The sequence below is a fragment of the Chenopodium album genome, chromosome 24 (assembly GCF_948465745.1).
Source record: "Chenopodium album chromosome 24, dcCheAlbu1.1, whole genome shotgun sequence".
Lineage (NCBI taxonomy): Eukaryota > Viridiplantae > Streptophyta > Magnoliopsida > Caryophyllales > Amaranthaceae > Chenopodium > Chenopodium album.
The window spans coordinates 18,216,572-18,227,635 of record NC_137857.1 but is presented as its reverse complement, the minus strand read 5'-3'; the positions used below and the strand labels follow the sequence as shown (position 1 = coordinate 18,227,635).

Below are 11,064 nucleotides of genomic sequence, written 5' to 3'. Positions count from 1 at the left end.
CTACTAATAATTTCTTTGAGTTTTGTATGCATAGATCCCAAGCCATGGGAGGAAATACAAGAGTTGCCTTGAAGGAACTAGGAGTGCCCGGTGGATATAGGTTTGAGAGCGGCATAGCTCCACCTACAACACCAGAAATTGACTTTGAAATTCGGCCGGCAATGATCACCCTAATTGAGAGGAGACAATATAGTGGGGCTAAGAATGAGAGCCCATTGAACCATCTTAAGGAGTTTGAAAAATATTGCAACACAATCAAGGTCAATGGAGTATCTCAAGAGTTTATCCGCCTTAAGTTGTTCCCTTTCTCTCTCATAGGAATATCATTGGAATGGCTAGATAAAGAAGTGAAGCCCAATTCTTTGAGAACTTGGGATGATGTCACCAAAGCTTTCTTGTTCCGTTTCTATCCTCAAAAGAAGACGGCGGAGGCAAGAGCTTTGATTCAAGGGTTCAAGCAAAAGCCAAATGAAAGTCTCTATGAAGCATGGGAAAGATTTAAGGATTATCAAAGAGAGTGTCCACACCATGGGATTCCTACCTATCAAATCATACATATCTTCTATGGTGGGTTGAGTTCTCATGGGAGAGCAAGTTTGGATGACGGAGCCGGAGGTCCAATCATGAACAAAACGGAAGAAGAAGTGGTTGATGCAATTGATGAAGTGGTTCGTCATTACATGAATTGGCAAGAAGTGGAAAGAGAGCCAACAAGCAAGGGTTGCTCAATCGAACAACTTAGTGCCATCAATGATTTGACTACTTTGATTGCGGATTTAGGGAAAGAAGTTGTGTCTCTCAAGGAAAAGCTTGAGAAGCCCCTTCCCAAGCTCAAATTCTTCCCTCCCAAATTAAGGGGAGAGGTACATCTTCTCACCCTAACTCTAATCTTTCTTCTTGTTGCATGATTGTAGAATGTTGGCCTTGTGAACTATGTGGAATGAATGATCATGATGCTTCTATGTGCCCAAATGTTCCTTGTGATGAATATGATGAAATTAAAATAGAACATGTGAATTATATCAATGATCATGCTTGTGAACCTAGAATTGATGTTCAAAGAAATGTTGGAAATAGGAATTATCATAATCATACGAATCATGATAATTATAACCAAATTGGAGGTTGTAGAGATCATGGATACCAAGGGGTTCATGGTAACTATAGCCATCATGGTTGTAATGGTCATGGTCATGGCCAAAGACATGGGGATCATAATCAAGGTTATGATAACTATGGTCAACAAAGGAGCCAAAATCAAACTAGGGGTAATTATAATAATCAAACTAGGGGATATTTTCAAGCAAATTTTCAAAGAGGTTCCCCAATTGATTTAGTTCCAAATGCTCAAAGTTCAAGTGATAATTCCTATTATCAATCATTTTCTTCTAGGGAATTTTTGGAAAGAGTTATTGAGAAACAAGACAAAACATTGGAAATTATATGGCTTTGAATGAGGAGAAGTTTAATCACATGTTGGCTTATAACAAGGATTTAAGTGATAAACTTTCTCAATTGACTAGTGTGTTTAAGGATTATGCAAACTCTTCTTCTTTGACTCCACCTAGCCTAGATTCTAGGAACCCTATGGATGCCATTGTTACTAGAAGTGGTAGGGTCCTTGAGGGAGGTGTGCCTAAGAAGAGTGTTGCTAGAGAGAGCACTAGTAAAAACCCCATTGAAGTTGAAGGAGATGAATGTCCTTTGAGTGAAAATGTTGATGAGGGACGAGTAGAGAAGGTGATAGAGAAAGAGAAAGAGAAAGAGAAAGAGGTTTGCAAACCAAAGCTTCCCTATCCCCAAAGATACAATAGATATAAGTTGGATGAGCAATTTGGGAAATTTGTAGAGATGCTTAAGCAACTTCATCTAACTCTTCCTTTCACCGATGTTGTTGAACAAATGCAAAACTATGCTAAGTTCCTTAAGGAGATTTTGAGTGGAAAAAGGACTTGTGATATGATGGAGACAATTAGCCTTACCGAACATTGTAGTGCAATTATCATGAACAAGATGCCTCCTAAGTTGAAGGATCCCAGAAATTTTTCCATCCCTTGTGCCATTAACAAGACTCAAATTGATAATGCCTTATGTGACTTAGGAGCTAGTGTTAGCCTCATGCCATATTCGGTTTATAAAAGATTAGGTCTAGGAGAACTTCTACCTTCCAATATTACTTTGCAATTAGCCGATAGGTCGATTAAGATTCCTAAGGGGAAGGTAGAAGATGTGTCTTTAAGGGTTGGGAAATTTGTTATTCCGGTTGATTTTGTAGTATTGGATATGGATGAAGATGCTACAATACCTATCATGTTAGGTAGACCATTCCTTGCTACATCGGGGGCTATGATAGATGTTAAGAGTGCTAAGATTTCTCTTAAGATTGGAGAGGAAATAGTTGAATTCGATTTGAATGAAGGAAATAAATATCCCTCTTTTTCTTTTGAGAAATGCATGAGAGTTGAAGTGCTTGATAATATTGTGAATTCCATGCATGAGCACTTGCTCACAGCTAACGATCCTCTTGAGTGTGTTTTGTTGAATAAGGAAAAGATAGGCATCCCAAGCAAGGAAGTGCAATTGTGTGAAGATTTGCTTGATGGAGGCAATATAGGGAGTGATGAAGAAATTTGTATGGGGATATCAAGTCAAGATGCTTTGCAAGTGGCCTCATCCAAAGAAGGTAAAGGTGTTCCCATGGTAGAGCTCAAACCTCTACCATCACACCATAGGTTGACTAGGCACAAATTCTATTGCTTTCTTGATGGATATTCGGGATTCTTTCAAATTCCTATTCATCCCGAGGATCAAGAAAAGACAACCTTCACATGCCCCTATGGCACTTTTGCATATAGAAGAATGCCCTTTGGGTTGTGTAATGCTCCAGCGACTTTTCAAAGGTGTATGATGAGCATTTTTTGGGACATGCTTGAAGAAGAAATGGAAGTTTTCATGATGACTTTTCCGTGGGAGGAGTTTCATTTGAGGATTGCCTCAAAATTCTTGAAAAATGTCTTGAGAGATGTGAAAAGGTCAATTTGGTGCTTAATTGGGAAAAATGCCACTTTATGGTGGAGGAAGAGATTGTGCTTGGCCACAAGATTTCTCACAAAGGCATTCAAGTTGACAAAGCTAAGATTGAGGTGATAGAGAAGTTGCCCCCTCCGGTTAATGTGAAAGGAGTGAGATCGTGTTTGGGTCATGTCGGGTTTTATAGAAGGTTTATCAAAGACTTTTCTCTCACTGCTAAGCCTTTAAATGATCTTCTCCAAAAAGATGTTGATTTTGTCTTTGATGATGCTTGTTTGGAAGCTTTTAATAGATTAAAGAAATCTTTGACTTCTACTCCTATTGTCCAAGCCCCTAGATGGGATTTGCCTTTTAAGCTTATGTGTGATGCAAGTGATACGGCCATAGGAGGTGTGTTGGGTCAAAGAATCGATAAAAAGCTTCATGTCATCTATTATATGTCGAAGACCCTTAATGGTGCTCAAAGAAATTATACAACAACGGAAAAGGAATTCTTGGCTATTGTTCATTCTTGTGAGAAATTCCGTTGTTATTTGTTGGGGTCTAAGACTATAGTTTTCACCGATCATGCGGCTTTGAAGTATCTCTTTGGAAAAAAGGAATCCAAACTGAGGTTGATTCGTTGGGTCCTTGAGCTTCATTCTTTTGATCTTGAGATCCGGGATAAAAAAGGTGCGGAAAATGTTGTTGCGGATCATTTGTCTAGACTTGAGGATTTTCAAGTTCAAGATGATGGGTCCCCTATAGAAGACCGGATGTTGGATGATTCGTTATATGTTATTAATGTGAAGGAGCTCCCTTGGTTTGCCGATTTGGTGAATTTTCTTGCTTGTGGGGAGTTCCCTCCTTCCTTTTCCAACAATCAAAGGAGGAAGCTCAAGAGAGAAGCTAGGCACTATGTTTGGGATGAGCCAATCTTGTACAAAAGAGGTGTGGATGGATTCTTACGCCGGTGTGTGCCAAATGAGGAAATACCAAATGTTTTGAAGATGTGCCACTCGGACCCTAGTGGTGGTCATATGGGTGTTTCAAGAACCGCCTCTAAGGTGCTTCAATGTGGATTATGGTGGCCTAACCTCTTCAAGAATGCTTAGAATATGTCAAAAGTTGTGACCAATGCCAAAGGACCGGGAATATTTCAAGAAGGAATGAAATGCCCCAACAACCCATTCTTGAGTTGGAAATCTTTGATGTTTGGGGTATAGATTTTATGGGTCCTTTTCCATCTTCTTATAGAAATCAATATATTCTTGTTACCGTTGATTATGTGTCAAAGTGGGTGGAAGCCATTGCTTCTCCAACTAATGACCATAAAGTGGTGATGAAGTTGTTTAAAAAGATAATATTCCCAAGGTTTGGCATTCCCAAAGCGGTTATAAGTGATAATGGCTCCCAATTTGTGCACTATGCTTTCCGGAAGATGTTGAAGAAACATGGAGTGAACCAAAGATTTGGTCTTCCTTATCACCCTCAAACCAATAGGCAAGTTGAGGTATCCAACCGTAAATTTAAGTTGATTCTTGAGAAGACGGTTGTAAGGAGTAGGAAAGATTGGGCAAACAAGCTTGATGATGCCTTGTGGGAGTATAGAATGGCTTTCAAGACTCCTATTGGTACCACTCCTTATCGCTTGATTTATAGGAAGTCTTGTAACCTTCCGGTTAAGCTTGAGCACCGCACTCATTGAACAATTAAGAAGATCAACTTTGATTTGGCTAGTGCGGGTGAGCAACGTTGGTTGGACTTACATGAGTTAGAAGAGCTTCGGTTGGATGTGTATGATTGTGCTAGCTTGTATAAAGCTAGAACCAAGGAGGTGCATGATAAGCTCATTGAGAAGAAAGAGTTTGTTTTGGGGGATAAGGTGCTTCTTTTCAATTCCAAAATGAGGCTTTTCCCCGGAAAATTGATGTCTCGTTGGACCGGTCCTTTTGTTGTTCAAGAGGTGTTCTCAAATGTATCTATTGAAATTTCTCCTTTGGATTTTTCAAGGACTTTTAAGGTCAACGGACATAGGCTCAAGCGCTATTATGATGGAGTATTTGTGGGGGTCACCCATGATATGACTCTCTATGATCCACCTTGAAAGAGGTGGAGGATGTCTAGCTTAAGACTCTAAAATAAGCGCTTCACGGGAGGCAACCCGTGTTCTCTAACTTTTTCTTCTTTTTTCTCTTGATTTTTCTTTGTGGTTTGATGGTGTTTTTGTGATTTAATCTTGTTGTGTTTGATTTTGTAGGTTGATTTGAGTTGATTTCCAACAACTTTAATGCCAATTTTGAGGTAAATTTGTCCTAATTCTTAAGTTGGAAAAACGGGTAAGTATGGAGGATGATGAGTACTTGTGTTTATTTTCATGATTTTCATGTTTTTCACTCACCAATATGAAGTGTAGCTACTGCTTATATGGTTCACCATGACCATCATAGGGGGTGTGCGCACTAGGTGAGGGAGGAAGGAAATCGGGAGAAAGGCACACCAGGTTTGGTGCGGGCGCACAAAGGGATGTGCGGCCGCACACGAGCTTTGTGCGGGCGCACGTCTCCCGTGTGCGGCCGCACCTAGATGGGTGTACGAGCCCATGCTTTCCCTCTCCTTTTTAGGCCGATTCCTCCCTCCTCTCTCTCTCTCTCCTACTTCATTCTACTTCCTTCATAGATCTAATTTGAGTTGCTCATAGTTCTTTTTCATCTTCATCATATTATTTTGATTTTTCTTCATCAAATCTCCATAATTTTCACTACTTTGTTGCTCAAATCTTCATTCTACGTCACTAAAGGTAATTTTCACTCTCCTAGTTTGAAAATTTTGGGTGTTTTTCAATTGGAACTTGTTGGTATGTTGTTGGAGATGTTTATGTGTAGTAGTGTTTTTCTTGCTTTAATCTTGTGATTTCCTATTAATTGAGAGTATAATTGCATGTTTTATGTGATAAATTTTCAATTTTTATACCTCATGAGACTTTGAGCTTGATTAGTACTACCCTCACTTACATAACCATTGTTGCTACTACTTGTTTCAATGTTTATGATTATGGAGATGATGATGTTGATTTTGTGAAATTTAATTATGATGATGGTATTATTTGAGCATATTATGAATTTTGGCATGAATTTTGTTGGATTTTCATATGGATTAGTTTTTGGGTATTTTTGTTGATGTTGATGGTGATAATGGAGACAATGGTTTGTTGGTCATGTAGTATATTGTTGCTTCTACTAATTGTGTTTTGGGGTAATATTTGTGTCAATTATGGTGCTTTGATTATGCATTATTCAATTTTATTGAATTTTTGCTCAATTCTTTGAATATTGTACACTTTATTTTCCCCCATATTCATGATTAGTTTTTGCAATACTATTCCTATTTTTGAAGCCATTCTCATTGTCCATTATTTTGTAGATGGTTGGTGCAAGGTAAGCAAAACGTACCAAGGTTGTAAATCCAAGAGAATCCCTTGATCCACCTTCAACCGTCAAGGAAACATACGGCATTAAGTTTAGGGTCCAAAAGCATTGGGACCGATTTGTGAGTCTATCATCGAGGAAGCTATATTCTACGAGATTCTATGATCAAGATACCACCACTCTTCTCGGGATCGATGATGATGTTCGAATGCTAGTACGAAACATGGGCCTTGAGGAGTTAATCGATTTAAGTGCTCCCACATTTGCTCGGCTCACATATGAATTTCTATCATCTCTCGATGTGCACAAGAGCGGCAACGACAATGAATGTCCCACACTCTTTTTCCAAGTGTTCAATGAGGATTATTCTATTCCCCTCTCATACCTCAACAAGATGTTCCATTTCCCGGAGCCCATCGAGGGTGTACCTTTGATTTATCCGGCTTATGAAACACTTCATAATGACCATAACTACAATGAAGATGATTGGTGGGATATCATTTCTCAAGAGGAAGCCTATCATGCTCAAACTTCAAAGTCGGCTTCTATAATCCATGGTGCGATGCGCTACTTTAGCCGCATCCTTACTTATGCCTTCTTCTCCAAGGAATCTCTTGGAGCCATGTCTCAAGAACAACTAAGTTGGTTATGGTTGGCAAGTCAACCTAAGGATGAGGAAGTGGAGGTGATCGACTTTGCTAGGCATTTGCTCGACCGTTTTATCGACATTAGGGACGATTTCTTTCTCTCGGGGAGCATACAAATTGGTGGTATGATTACCATCATTGTGTTGTCACTTAATAAAAAGTATGCATCCATGATTGGGAAGCTTAAGGAGATTAAAGATCCAAGAGAGAAGACTCCATCCTACTTGTTGGGCACGTTTGCCTTGATCAATCAAAAGTTCACTGAGCGCACCATCATGGAAGATTTGTTCATTTGGAAAGTGTATAGGACCACCGATTGGTGCCTTATCCCCTATGAAGGATCTATGGTGAGGGACATGACTTCACTCTACCCTAGGAAGCCGTGCAAGAGGGATATTCCAAGTTCTCTTCGTCGGGTTTCCTTGCCTCCTTCGAGAAATGCTTCTCAAAAGTCTAAGGCTTCATCATCCAAGGGAGGTAACCCTAGTACTTCTTCTCCTACTCCTGATGGGATGAAGAACGGTAGGTCGTTGGGCTACCACCCCACCCAATCAAACAAAATTTGTAACTCAACTAACCCCTATTTAGTGTAGTGGTAAGTCAAGGTCGAACCTAAAGGAATGGAGGTCGAGTGTATATTGCCTAGGTCAAGCTATTCCAAGTCAAATAAAAGGGTTTATGAAGGAAACTAGAGCTAGAGCTAAATGATGCAAGAATTTGTATGAAATCAATCTAAAAGACACTAGGGCAATGGATCCACATGTAATTGTAATGGAGAATGGTAATTTGGGAGGTCAAACCGACTAAGTTAAGTGATATGAAGGAAGATCAATCATGTATCTAAAAGAGCATACGAAGATAGTTCTCCTAGAGGTCTAACTAGCGTCAACTACGCTAAACACTACCTAGGAAACGTCACAAGGCACCTCAATCGTGAAATTGCAAGTTACTAATCAATGGTCCGTATCATAGCAAGCTTACAATGCAATCTAGTGCAATAATCAAAGATGGCCAAACTTCAATCAATCACACACATGCACATGAATTATCAACCAAATTTAATCATATCATCAACTCCATCAATTATCCCCAAATTACTCTAATCCATCACTCAAACATGTTTCACCATTTCCCTAGCTAGAAAACTACTCACTAGCCATGGAAATCAAGATCAAAACTACACTAATCATCAATTTCATCTTCAACATATTTGAAATCAAAGATCAAATCAACAATCAATCAAAAATCAATAATACTTCAATCAATCATCAAACAAACTTCAATCAATCAACAATAACATGGAAAACAAATGAAATCAACTAAAATCAAACTTGTATTGAAATCAAGAAGAAGATCCTTACAAAACTTTGATCTAAAGATCAATTACAATGAAGAATTCTTGAACAATCCACCAAAAACCATGAGTTTCTCTCTCTTCAATCCTTGAGTTTCTCTCTCAAAAATTCTAATAAAAAACTAACTATATGAATTCTAATCTAAACACTACTACAAAAATGAGAATACAGAACGCCTAAAACATGCAATATAGAACGCCTCAGAGGCGTTCTTCTGGGGGGGTGCTCTATAAAGTCTACAGAACGCCTCTTTGAGGCGTTCTATATCTAACCCAATACAAATCGCCTATCTAAGATAGGCGCTTCATATTCTAATAGAAAGTAAATAAAAAAACATGGGAAAAAGAGCGGTCATCTAAAGATAGGCGCTCTATAAGTATGTAAATAGAGAACGCCTATCATTTTCTTTACTTTTTTTTAAAAAAAAAAATATTATTACGATTAATATTAATAACAATAATATTAATAATAATAATATTACTACGTAATAATAATAATAATAATAATAATAATAATAATAATAACAATAATATTAATAACAACAATAATAATTCAAATAATAATAATAACAACAATATTACAATAACAGCAACAATAATTCAAATAAAATATCTACAATTACGACAAAACATCAAAATACAATTTAAGATTAATTTTCTAATCTTATGCAGCAGCAATCTTCTTCACGAGCTTCAGAATTGTTCTATCGGTTCATCACCGTTCATGCCCATTCATATCTGCATCAAAAGCCAAAAAAAAAAAAATTACAAAACAATTGTACTAACATAGCAAAATATATACCACCACTAACTACAACACCCACGACCACTGCACCACTATGACCTACACCACCCAATACCGCACCCTCACAAGCCCTAACTGCGACACAGCCCCCACGACCCACACCACCACCTGCAACACACTCCCAGAACCCACACCACCCACCCCAAAAATTAACAAAATTAAACAAATTAACACAAAGTTATAACATCAAAAGTAATATTCCACAGATCTAAAATAATTGAGAAGTAAAACAAAGTTTTAAAATGGAAATCAAACGTTTGAATAAGAATTTCTTCATGAACTATAGATCGGAAAAAAACCCAAAAAAATTCATATTTATCATTTTAAAACAAAAAAACAAATTAAAACAAAAACGGATTTAAACATTGAAATTATTCGAACACAAATGGGATTACCTTCATATATCATTATGGACTTCACAATCTGTTTCATAGCAGCAACATCTCATTTGAACGCACCCAGATCTAACGACATCGGCTTATCCGGCTCGATCGAGGGCGGCGTTGTAGCGGAGCTTTACCCTCAACTTTTGAATGCAATCGATTGAATTCATTTTCCAGCTCCAAACCCACCACATTTCTTCAATCTACAATTCTCACCTTTAGATTGAATGCATGCAATCAAACTTAACATTGAAAATTTGAGGGAAATGATACAAATAAGCATGAGTAGGTGTTGATTTTAAAATTGAAAAATAAATTTAGCCTCATGGGGTTTGAGAGGAGAGGAGAGGAGAGAGAAAGAGGAATGGAGATGAGAATAGAGAAAGATAGAGGAGAGAGAAATGAAGGAGGGGGCGGCGTGCGGGGTTAGGGTACGGGGTAAGATTTCTAATTTTTTTCTTTTTTTTTAATTTTCCTAAAAACATATGAAGCGCTTGTCATAGAAAGGCGATCTATAGGTTTTAATATACAAAGAGCTTATCTTACATAGACGTTCTATAGAATGCTAGAGATCGCCTATCTAACATGACAGCTCTCTATTATCTGTTACGTATTCCCTATTTTGTGGTAGTGAAAGCTTATCCAAAAATAGAAAGAAATAAATATATATAAAAAGAGGAGGTCGGTATTGACGCCCAAAAATAGACCCACGTCGGTGCGGGCGCTTGGAGGAGAGAGAGTGGCGCGCTCGGGAACACACCCAGAAAGGTGCACCCGCACGCACCAGGTGTGCGGCCGCACTCGACCAATGTGCGGCCACACACTCCCTAAGTGCGCCCGCACATAGCTGGGAAAAACTTCCTCTTCTCTTCGTCCTAGCTCAAGTGGTGCACACACCCTAGATGATGATGATGGAGGACAAGGTAGGCAGAAACTTTCTTGGAAATCTTGAAGAATATAAGCCATGAGAAAGGCATATACAAGGCCTTGAAGCATGCTCCTTGGATCCACCTTTGACTTGAAACTTCTTGCACAAGCTTTAGGCATGAAAACAATGAAAGATCATAGAGAGGAAGCTCGGGAATTCTTGGACAATCAATCACAACCTACAAACAAATGATAAAAAGCAAGTAAAAGAGAAAAATAATAGGTAAACTAGAAAATACATAAAATAGAGAAACTAACTACAAAAAGCATAAAATGAAGAAAACAAGAATAAAACTAAGGAAAACTAAAGAAAAGAGTAATAAAATGAAATAAAATTCATCCAAAAAGGGACCAAATGAGTGCCATAAATGTCACTCATCAAATTCCCCCAAGCTAAACTTTTGCTCGTCCTCGAGCAAAACAAAGCAAGAAAAATCAAGGATCAAAAATTTATTGAAAATGAAAAAGAAAGACTCAAGACAAGAATATACACTAAGACTCACTTTCGTAG

The 11,064-nt window shown here is 38.2% G+C and overlaps 1 non-coding gene across 1 annotated transcript; it reads right to left on the bottom strand.

Annotated features, from left to right (window-relative positions):
* Positions 1-429: 429 nt before the first annotated feature.
* Positions 430-535, bottom strand: LOC145612910 (small nucleolar RNA R71). Its single transcript, XR_014106813.1, has one exon. It is a non-coding gene; the product is annotated as a small nucleolar RNA R71 (small nucleolar RNA).
* Positions 536-11,064: the final 10,529 nt, after the last annotated feature.